General features: G+C 41.8%; 1 long non-coding RNA gene across 1 annotated transcript; it reads left to right on the top strand.

Annotated features, from left to right (window-relative positions):
* The first annotated feature begins 974 nt into the window (after nucleotides 1–974).
* On the top strand, nucleotides 975–7,873 carry LOC139595746 (uncharacterized). The gene is made up of 2 exons (XR_011681113.1): nucleotides 975–7,389; nucleotides 7,470–7,873. It is a non-coding gene; the product is annotated as an uncharacterized lncRNA (long non-coding RNA).
* Nucleotides 7,874–10,253: the final 2,380 nt, after the last annotated feature.

Here is a 10,253-nt window from a genome sequence, read left to right as displayed (position 1 = left end):
TAAATTATGATGGGAATAGTCAGAAAACAGGAGACAGAGGCTTTAAATGTGTTTGTTTAAGGCAGCTGGGGCTGATGTGTTCTCTCACCAGGGTTAGCAGTGCTCATTCCATGATCATCCCTCCACCTTCCCCTCCTTGGAATTTCCCCCCTCCCTGAATTAAGGGAGAAGCTGAGAGAACCCAAAGTTATTTTTTAAGTCAATCATTTTCCCAAATATTCATCTTCCTGCACCTCAGCATCCCCCAGAAACCAGCATTTTTATAGGACTGCAGGAGCTTTTGGTGAAAGGCTTCCATAAAATATGTATGAATTCACTGAATACACCCAGCAAAAGGAGAACAGATATATCACAGCAGATCATATTTTCGTGTCATCTTTGGTGAGAAAATATAGATCAATTGATTCTAAACTGTTTTCTGGGACTGGAACAGCACAAAAAGCACTGGGTAACTGATGCTGACCACAGGAAGAGTTATTGTCTAATGGCTTTTCTCCATTTGGATCTGTAACATACAATTCCACCTTGAATGAAATCAAATTTGTCGTCTCCTGTTCTTCATCAACAAGTGAGAAACCAGAAAAGCAGTTCCAGCTCAATCACTTCAACCACAGCCACATTAAAACCCCTCAGCTGAAAATTTACAACAACTTCTATGTGAAGAATGTGATGTCTTGCTCCTCCAGCCTGCTTCCACAGCCAATGTCTTTTCAAAAACATTGAAATCCCTCCAAAACAATGAAGCTGCTCGTTCAGGCTGCATGATTAAATTTGAGGATTTGAAAGCAAGTGTACACAGAGCATTAGAGCAGCCAGCATTGATCTGCATTATGAGCATAATCCCCACTGCTGGAAGAGGTGGAGGGGAGCAATCTCAGTGCCTGGAGATGACTCAAAGCTGCTCTCAGTTTGTGCAGCCCTGGTTTGGTGGCAGAAGATCAGCTGGCAAATTGAGGGATCACCAGGGTTAATCTCATAAAGGGTTTTTTAAAATATTCTCAGGAGTTTGGGTACCTGGGTTTCTGTAAAGAAGCTGTCAGTGCAGGGATGCTCCACGACAGCAGCAGCTGCACACAGGAAACTTCTCAGCACTGATTTCAAACCCTACATTGTTGGAAAGAGGTTTAATTAAAATGAAAGGGGCTCCTTTCAAGTTGTTCCAGGCTTCAGCTGCTTACCTTAATCAATTAAAAAAAAAAAAAAAAAAGAAAAAAGGTGGGATTGTCTCCTCCAAAAGATCTTTTAGAATTGCTCCAATACTCTGTGTAATGTGAGACTTAGAACAGCTCTTCATTCTAACCAAGATCATAAAATTTCACAGAAGAAAAAGCATCCCATTCTGTGCTGAGCTGGATGAAGGCAAAAAAGCATCAAAATGGTTCATTTCTCTCCCTGCCTTGAGCAAAGCTCCCCCTGCTCTCAAAAAAAAAAAAAACCACCAGGAAAGGCTTTGCAGCAAAGGGCCAAGGGGAAAATGGAAGTGAGAGGGAAGAGAGGGACTCTGCTCAGGGATTTAATTGTGCTGTTGCCTCTGTCTCTCTCCAGAATCCCATCTCCAGCCTCCTGATGGTGCTGAACCTCTTTGGGCTCTCTCAAAATGGATTAGTTTGGTTTTTTTTTCAAAGCCAGAGATTACAACGCTTCCCCACCAATCTGCTTTCCATGTGTTCTTGGATTTCAGTGTGGAAGATCCTTGTTTTTTACAGAGAAGTTGACCAGGAAAGGCAGAATAGAGAGACAAAGGCAAAGCCCTGGAGCTCCAGGCAAAGAGGATCTGATTCTGCTAATCCTCAATAATTCCCTTATTTTCTCGTGGACCATGTGCAAAAGTCCTGCTGCTCTTTTTTCCTCTGTCATCTTGTGTTATTAAAATTCCCTTCCATCCTCCTCCTCCATGCAAAATAATCTGTGCCCTAAAATGGTATCAACTCAGCAAACTCATCCTGAAAGAACAGGGAGCACTCCTCAGCAATTTGCATCCAAATTGTGGATAAAAATTGGGAATTCATCCTCTGTCCCTCCAGCTGGCAGGAGAGAGGCAAGGCTTTGTTTTTATCTGTGTATTATGTACAGTATTCATAATTGAAATGGTAATTTTTAATGTTGCTGGCTGGTTTTTGTTCAGTGAGATCCATTTCACCCTCCTGCCTTGGGAGGGGATATCTTAATCATATTTATAGCATTTATAAACGTCATTCAAACCTTCTATTTTATGAGATCTGAGGCATGTAGAGAATTTCTACTGATAATCATCTTTTTTTCCCCCCCCACCCTAAGAGGCGATAGGACTGCATTAAATTATCTGAAATTTAAATGCATTAGCTGCTAGCCAGGGCAAATTTTCATATAAATTAATATTGTTATTGTATTTTAATAAAGCCACGGCATTTATGGAATTATGCAGACATCAATTACTTGGAGGTATCTTGGAACAATTATTGACTTCATGCATCAGCTATTCCCTCCCTTCCAAACCAGTTGCACTCTTCAGGAACACCATCCATCACCAAGCCATAAAACCACATTTCCAAAGCCATCACGGAGAGAGAAAAAAGCCCCCTGAGCCCACGACATCCTAATGTGTGGCTGTGTAATTAAAATTTTGACATATGCAAGGAGTTGTAAGATAGATAAAAGAGGCTGGGTTGTAAATAGAAGTTGAAAGGCTCCCAGCAGATGGCTGGTTTGTGGCAGAGCCAAGAGATGACAAACAGATGGTTTGGGTGTGAAGGACGGGCTGGGAGCGCCGGGCGTGCAATGGGAGGCAGCTCTGTGCAGCTCTGCTTGGAGAGGAGGTTAAACATCTCACATGTTTCTATTTGCACTCACAGCAATGTGTCAGTGGAAAAAGGCCAACGAAACAGCCCAGGAATAATAAAAATAATAATCAGTATCCAGGCATTCCAGACAGGCCTCAGGGAGGCAAAGTCTGCTTGGGCTCAGCTCTCGCTTGAGAACTCAGCCACTGCCTGCCCAAGCCCTGTGTGGGGGCTCAGCTGGCTTAATTCAAACAGAAATATTCAAAACTGGGGCAAAGTCAGACTGCTGAGATTTACAGGTGCCTGGAAAGCAGATTTAGTCATGTTGTAAATGAACTGGAGCCTGCAAGCTCCTTGCTTGTTGTGTTAAGTGTGTGAGGAGTGAGTTCAGCTCAAATTCAGGTGATTCTGCACCAAAATCATGGCCAAAAGGAATCTCCTCTGAGCAGAAAGATCAAATCAAATATTACTTACTGTTGTTAAACAATGGTAGGTCTGAAATCACAATCAAATTAAAATTACAGTGCTGTTAATCCTGTTCCTGAGTTCAGTTCCCTGTTACATTTTGAGTCTCTCCTATTTGTCAGACAACTCTGCGTCAGCAGCTACAAAACAGAAGAATTTCTGCACAATAATGGGCAAAAGGTCCTTTTTAGTAACCAAAATCAAATTTCCTAAGAATACCAAAAGTGCAGGGTTAGGGTGTAAAATACAGGGTGCTCTTTGACCAGATTCTGTGGGAAAATTTCATCCCTGTAGTAAAAGGGAGACATTTATTAAAACAGTCAATCAATATTTATTCTTTCCTCTTACTACAAAAAGCTATTTACATTTGAACCAGCATTTCTGTTTCTGAGAAGTGAATTTCTGCAAAGCAACTGTTACATGGGAAACATTTTTTAAGCCTAAGTAAACTTTGACTTGCAAAAACCTAATATAATTGTGAGTTTTGTGTACGTTTTTGCTCAATATTAATAAGAAATTGTAGTTTTACCAGGAGGGAAACACTGGAGTGCTGATAAAACTGGTGCATTCTAGAAGGGCTTGGAGTTTTTGCTCACAACTCTTTGAAAGACTGGCACAATCTATAGCTCCAAGAATCAAACAAAAGTGTCCTGTAGTAAATAATCCTGAAAGCATCGCCTGCTTGTCTTTGAGGAGTTTCCACACGCTGGTGGAAGACAATTCATAAAGGTAATTTGAGTTTTCCTGCCTTTACCAAGCCCAGGAGCTGTTACAAGCCTGACCTAGGAAGGAGAAGCCTTGGGAAGTGCAGGTTTAGATTATCTCTGTGGCCAGAAACTGGTGAAAGATAATTGATTAAAGTAATTCCTGTTTTTCTCTCTTAGGAAAGCTGCTCCAAGCCTGCCCTGGGAAGGAGGAGCCTTGGGAGGGGCAGGTTTGGATTTTATCTCTGGTCCCAAACTGGTGAAAGACAATTCATTCAAATAATTTGTGCTTTTCTCCCTTACCAAGCCCAGGAGTTGTTCCAAGCCTGACCTAAGAAGGAGGAGCCTTGGGAAGTGCAGGTTTAGATTTTCTCTGTGGCCAGAAACTGGTGAAAGATAATTGAATAAAGTAATTCCTGTTTTACTCCCTTAGGAAAGCTGCTCCAAGCCTGACCTGGGAAGGAGGAGCCTTGGGAGGTGCAGGTTTGGATTTTATCCCTGGCCACAAACTGGTGAAAGATAATTCATTAAAATAATTTGCTTTTTTCTGCCTTAGGAAAGTTGTTCCAAGCCTGCCCAGGGAAGGAGGAGCCCTGGGAGGTGCAGGTTTGGATTTTATCCCTGCTTTAACTCCATCTGCATCCATTCTGCTGGCTGAGTAACCCCTTCAGTGCCTGCCAAGCTCCCTCTCTTTGCTCTTTTGGGGCTGGAGGGTCCTGGCTCAGCATTCCCCAGGCTGTCCCAGCTGTCCCCACTCCTCAGGAGGACAATCCCTGCTCCTGCCAGCTCCTCCTGGTGCTCCCCCTCCCAGCCCTGCCTCCATCCCTCTGGCACCAGCATCACCCCCGTCACTGATCCAAGCTTTTTTCTCAGCACATTGGCAAATTTATCTTCTTTTTCTGCCTGGAGAGGAGCTGGGTATTGGGGCTATAAATTAATCTCAGGATTAACTTATTTGACCTACTCTTTCTTTTTTTTTTTTTTTTTTTTTTTTTTTTTTTTTTTTTTTTTTTGGCTAAATTTTTTTCTTTTGGCTAAATTTTATTTTGACTGTCACTTGTCGTGTTTCCTTTTTCATCTCACTCCTGTATCCTTCTTTTTTCTCCTTGATTTTTTCTCTCTGCCTCTGTCTCACTGTCCAAAGGAGGTGATTTTTAGCAGCACTGTTTGTGCTCTGACAGCTGAGGCTGTGTCACCAAAATATTACAAATTACATCCTTCATGAGTTTCCAGCAGCCATAAACATTTGCTCTAAAAATCTGTGTAGGATTTTGTTGAGGATATTATTTCTATAAATCTGGATGATATCTGTATAAATACTTATTAATAATGTGCAAATAAAATATATTGATATATTCTCAAGGCCTAATAGAAACCACAGAAGCACAAATGTCTCACAGAAATAACAGAAGCAAATAATAAATGTGAGTACAGATTGGTCTTATTTTTATGTGGGGATTGTTCTCATGTAAAAATGATATTTGAATATAAAACAGCCAGACCTATTTGGGGATATGTATTTTTCCAATGTACTTAAAGCACTAAAATTATATTTAGATACAATATATATTTATTATAATTATATATTTAGATCTAAGTGGGTCTCAAAACTAAAAAATAAAAAGCTCACCTCTGTCCCTGTCTCTAAACTTCCAAAAATACCTTAAAATAATCCTTATAACACTAAACCTCCCCAAAATACCTTCAAATAATCCCTACAACACTGAACCTCCAAAAATACCTTAAAATAATCCCCACAACACTAAACCCCCAAAAATGCCTTAAAGCACTCCCTACCCCCATCCCTGCTCTCTGGGTGAGGCAGGGAGATGCTACAGGGATTTCTCAAGGCAGATCTGAGCTTTTCTCTCTGCTTCCATCAGGACTGTGGCAGAGTAATGGTTAATTTTGGTTTGCTCTGTTCTGCTCTGTGAGGATAAAACCCTGGAGTCAATGATTTCTCCAGATGACTTCAGATTTAAAGTGTCCTGAGTGAGACCAGAATCTGACCCATAATCTGGATTTTTTTTTATGTTTTTTTTTTTTTAGCATCATCCATCTGCAGAGTCACTTTATTCACCCATCAATATTTACACTTTAAAGGATGATTTCCTATCACTGACCTGTAGAAATTGGGCCCTTCAAATAATAAAAAAAGACCCCAATGACAACAACATCTTCCCCCATCCAGCCCTTTGTTGGCCCAGAGAAGGGCTGGAGTGATGAGGAAGTTAAAGGAGAGATCATTTCCAATTTTCACATTTCCCAATTAAGTGGCTCCATGAATCACCACTTATTGGGAGCCCAATCATGGGAGCAGTGACAAAACATCCTTTGAGTTCCATGGGATCTTTTCCTGGACACTTCAGAGAGGGGAAGAGTGGAATACTGGCATATATCAACCTTTACAACCCATATAATGATAAATTTGTTTTTTCTTGGGCATGGGAGTTGGACAACCAAGTGTCCTTAGGCTGCAAAAATCCCATGACTGCCTCAGGTTTTTCTATGGACAATCCCTTGGGCAGAATCACAGCCCTACAAGCAATTAAATGACCACTTTCCTAACAATAAAACCTGGTGGAATGACAGAAAATAATAATTTCTCTGCCAGCTGATGTTTCTTTACTCACCTGATGCAGATCTAAAGGCAAAGTGATGTGGCCAGTGAAGGAGGGAGGGGCTGCAGGGTCCCAGCCTGTGGAGAGGAGCTGGAAGGGACAGAGAATTGTCTGGTGTGAGTGGCAGGGACCTCCCTGAGCAGAGAGGATGTGGGAAATACAGGGGGTGTGAAATGTAGGGGGTGTGAAATGTAGGGTGTGTAAAGTACAGGGTGTGTGAAGTATAGAGAGTGTAAAATACAGAGGGTGTAAAACGTAGGGAGTGTAAAATGTAGGAGGTGTAAAATGTAGGAGGTGTAAAATGTAGGGAGTGTAAAGTACAGGGTGTGTAAAGTATAGAGAGTGTAAAATACAGAGGGTGTAAAATACAGAGGGTGTGTAAAGTACAGGGTGTGTAAAATACAGAGGGTGTAAAAAGTAGGGAGTGTAAAATGTAGGAGGTGTAAAATCCAGGGTGTGTAAAATGTAGGGTGTGTAAAATACAAAGGGTGTAAAATACAGAGGGTGTAAAATACAGAGGGTGTAAAATGTAGGGTGTGTAAAATGTAGGAGGTGTAAAATCCAGGGTGTGTAAAATACAAAGGGTGTAAAATACAAAGGGTGTAAAATCCAGAGGGTGTAAAACGGAGGAGGTGTAAAATGTAGGAGGTGTAAAATGTAGGGTGTGTAAAATGTAGGGTGTGTAAAGTACAGGGTGTGTAAAGTATAGAGAGTGTAAAATACAGAGGGTGTAAAATACAGAGGGTGTAAAACGTAGGGAGTGTAAAATGTAGGAGGTGTAAAATCCAGGGTGTGTAAAATGTAGGGTGTGTAAAATACAAAGGGTGTAAAATACAGAGGGTGTAAAATATAGGGTGTGCAAAATACAGGGGGGGTAAAATACAGGGGGTGTAAAATACAAAGGGTGTAAAATACAGAAGGTGTAGAATATAGGGCGTGTGAAGTGTAGGGTGTGTAAAGTACAGGGTGTGTAAAACACAGAGGGTTTAAAATACAGGGGATGTAAAATACAAAGGGTATAAAACGTAGGGCGTGTAAAATGTAGCGTGTGTAAAATGTGGGGGGTGTGAAGTGTAGGGTGTGTAAAGGACAAGGTGTATAAAATACAGGATGTGTAAAATAAAGGGGGTGTAAAATACAGGGTGTGTAAAATGTAGGGTGTGAAAAACACAGGGTGTGTAAAATACACAGGGTGTGAAAAACACAGGGTGTGTAAAATACACAGGGTGTAAAATACAGGGGGTTTAAAATGTGGGGTGTGTAAAATACAGGGTGTGTAAAATACACGGGGTGTAAAATACAGGGTGTGTAAAATACACGGGGTGTAAAATACAGGGGGTGTAAAATACAGGGGGTTTAAAATGTAGGGTGTGTAAAATACAGGGTGTGTAAAATACACGGGGTGTAAAATACAGGGGGTTTCAAATGTGGGGTGTGTAAAATACAGGGTGTGTGAAGCACAAGGTATGCATAACGTACCAGAAGATGTGTATCAGACACAGAGAGAGCTGAAAAACTTGGGATTTGGGGAATTATCCTGCCTCATTTGGGAGGGAAAACCCCAGAATCCAAGGGTGAGCCCCAGCTGTTCCCCTGCAGCTCCTCACCTCTTCCCAAACCTTCTCCAAACCCATCCCCTCATCCAAAGGTCCAATCCCATCTGCAGCTGGGCAGAGCTGCCTCCAAGGGTCCCATTTTCTGACCTTGCTCAGCTCTGCTGCTCTGTGCTTGGCCTGCTCCAGAGCTGTGCTGTGAAATTGTACAAAACATTTATATGTGAACATATGTGTAGGTCACTGTGTATGTATTTATATAAATATATGGGTATGCAGGTTGAGATTGCAAATACACATCGAACCAAGCCCAGTGTGTTTTAAAAGAGAACAGAAGCTTTAGGCAAATGAAGGTTAAAGAGATCAGGTTGTCAATGAAATAGGAAAACTCTTGTTAAAAAGCAAATAAAACACCACTAAGCACAACCATTGTGATCTGGATTCTGATACATCATTAAAAATATTAAAAAATATTAAAAATTATTTTAAAAATAAGGAGGAAGCAGAACAACTTGCAGTGCTGACACTGAAACAAATGGAATCAGCAAACCCCACAAAGCACAGCTCTCCTCAGAGCACAAACACATCATGGAGAGAGGTTGTTTGACTATTGCATTTGTTGACAAAATTATCAAGATCAAGATCATTAGGTTGAGTAAGATGAGATTTACAAGGAAAAGGCACAGTAACATGGAAAAACAGAAGTGAAATGTTTCATTTGAACTGAGAAATAGCATTTATTATTTAAACACAATTATCATCAATTGTCTGGACACCAGAAGCAACCTGGAAAGACGAGATTTAAAAAGAACTTAAACAAGAAGCTGAGAGAAACTGAGCACAGGGGCAATGAAAACCAGCCCAGAATGCTGTAAATTCAAAGAACAGGTTTGGAGGGGACATTGAAAAAAATCCTTCCCTGTGAGGGGCTGGGATGGAATTCCCAGAGCAGCTGTGGGTGCCCTGGAGCCCTGGCAGTGCCCAGGGCCAGGCTGGACACTGGGGCTGGAGCACCTGGGACAGTGGGAGGTGTCCCTGCCATGGCAGGGCTGGGATGGGATGAATTTAAGGTCCCTCCCAAGCCAATGTGCCAGTGCCATGAACATCCCCCCTGTGCCATGGCACCAGCAGCAGCAGCAACATCCTCAAAATACCCAGAGGCTGCATAATTTATGAGTTAAATAATAGATAATGGCTAGAAATGCAGACTCAGAAAATGTCCTTTCATCCTCACTCAGAGTTTGGAGTACACACACACTCAGATGTTCACACGTGGGGATAGACAAGCATTATTTCTGATGGTAGGAGTTTTCTGTCTCCTCTGACAGCATGAAAAGCCAAAATAATTCAGCATCAGGTTGGAATAGATCTGTTGTGAGCAGCAATGCATCTGGGGCTGTGATAACATAAACAATCCCAAGCAAAATTTCATTTCTCCAGAGCATCTCTCTGTTCAAGCTGCTTTTCCTTATCCTTCAAGGCTATGGCCTACATTCATCTGGAGAGAACTTCTCCAACTCCACTGCACATTCCTGACCTTCACTCAAAAGCCAGGGCTCCTCTGAGTTTTTAAAGCATTAAAGGCCTCTGTCAGCCCCAATACTGAGGTTACTTATCAAGGGATTAAAGCACCTTAATTGCAGCTACAGCAGGAAAAACACAGCACCCACTTTGTGAGAGCAGAACAGTCCCAGGTGGGTTTTACACATCAGAGCTGGCTCAAGTGTTGCTGATGGGAAAGGAACTTGAAATATTGTTCCTAATGCTATGAAAAGAATGTTGGTTGCTTCTTCTTTGCAAGAAGGAAATTCAGCTTTCATTTCATTTAAATGTATTAAAAATCCTCCATTAATTTGCTTTACCTGAGCTCCTTTAGGTTTGGAGGCTGAATGTGCTTCCATTCCAAGACGGGGAGTGACAAATCCAGAACAATCAATTTGCTCTCAGCAATCAGCAGCTGCTTTGATCCTGCAAAACCCTGAAACCAGGGAGTACCAAGTCCCTAAGCACTCCATACACATCCCATGACTTTTTGACTCAATTTTGCCACACACAAGAGCTGGGAGAACACTCCCTGTGCAGAGCTGAGCCTTGAGGTGAACTGAACTCCTGTGCTGGACCTGCCTGGAGTGAAACCCTGGGTCTGGTGAA

This window comes from Agelaius tricolor, unplaced genomic scaffold (genome assembly GCF_023055355.1).
Source record: "Agelaius tricolor isolate 1412-34295 unplaced genomic scaffold, bAgeTri1.0.p SCAF_14, whole genome shotgun sequence".
NCBI lineage: Eukaryota > Metazoa > Chordata > Aves > Passeriformes > Icteridae > Agelaius > Agelaius tricolor.
This window is presented reverse-complemented; position numbering and strand designations above follow the sequence as displayed.